The sequence below is a fragment of the Molossus molossus genome, unplaced genomic scaffold (assembly GCF_014108415.1).
Source record: "Molossus molossus isolate mMolMol1 unplaced genomic scaffold, mMolMol1.p scaffold_m16_p_23, whole genome shotgun sequence".
NCBI classification, from domain to species: domain Eukaryota; kingdom Metazoa; phylum Chordata; class Mammalia; order Chiroptera; family Molossidae; genus Molossus; species Molossus molossus.
The window spans coordinates 11855022-11856292 of NW_023425359.1; the positions used below are offsets into that span (position 1 = coordinate 11855022).

Consider the following 1271-nt stretch of genomic DNA (forward strand, 5'->3'; position numbering starts at 1 on the left):
TTCTCACTCCGCTGAAATCGCTTGTTTCCTTGTTGGTTTCAGACCCCAGGTGTGGACTGTGCCTCATCCATCTCTGTTGCCAGTACCCAGCACAGTGCCTGACACACGGTGTTTCTCAGTGTTTGATCAAGTGAATGTAGAAACCATCTTCTACATTCCAATATCATTCAACCTTTGGGGGAAATACTTCCGGGGGAGGGGGGGTTGATGGGATATTCCACTTTAAATATTAAGAAAACAAAGATCTGAAATTCTTCTTTCCCTTTAAAGACGAAGGGAGAATTGTGGGCCTGTCTGACAGATTGCTTCAGCTTTTCGTGCAACGAGAAAAGACAGAGAGAATAAATAGAGCCATGGCTCTGGCAGCACCAGACACAAGTGTTGAACACGAAGCAGGAGGCAGCATGGATCCTGGTAGCACTCATGTTCCATGAGAAACACCTGCTCTGCTGGCAGCCGGGAAAGAAAGACCCAGAATAGCACAGGCCTTCCCACTCACAAACACACAGGAACTCCCCTGTACTGTAGTCGAGAGTGGAATGTCAGGGGGAGGCCTGCTGGAGCTGACTTGAACATTGTACCCAACCCCATTAAAAAGACTTGAATTTGCCCTACAGTGGGAAGAGAATGAAATCAACACCTCTCTTCCTCCGAGGCAGGGTAGGTATGGCCAGCCTGCAGGAGGTGGATACGCATGCAAGTGACTCAGGGAAGACTAGCCACCCATGAAGCATGGGCCCAGAGGCCATGGAGGGAGGCTCCCTTACCACACAGTAGTGACACCGCTGAAAAGTATGCCATCCTTCTGTTGGGGAAAGCCCACAGTGAGCACTGCACTTCGAGTTCTAGGGGATTGAGTGAAGTCTGGACATGATGGTATTGGAGGAACTGAGAGAAGCAACCAAAACAAGCAAGTGAGGAGGCCCACACATATAAAAACAAGGGACAGTGCTCGCTTCGGCAGCACATATACTAAAACTGGAATGATACAGAGAAGATAAGCATGGCCCCTGCGCAAGGGTAACAAGCACATTCGTGAAGCATTCCATATTTTTTATAAAAAAAGTGGAAGCACATACCTTGTTCATGGATTAGAAGAATTAACATCATTAAAATGTCCATATTACCCAAAGCAATCTATAGATTCAATGCAATCCCCATCAAAATACCAACAACATATTTCACAGAACTAGAACAAATACTTCAAAAGTTTGTATGGAACCAAACCAGATATCAGGTTATACTACAAAACCACTGTAATCAAAACAGCA

General features: G+C 45.9%; 1 non-coding gene across 1 annotated transcript; it reads left to right on the forward strand.

The window, feature by feature from the left end:
• Positions 1 to 948: 948 nt before the first annotated feature.
• Positions 949 to 1055, forward strand: LOC118640790. Its single transcript, XR_004961445.1, has one exon. It is a non-coding gene; the product is annotated as a U6 spliceosomal RNA (small nuclear RNA).
• The last annotated feature ends 216 nt before the right edge of the window (positions 1056 to 1271 follow it).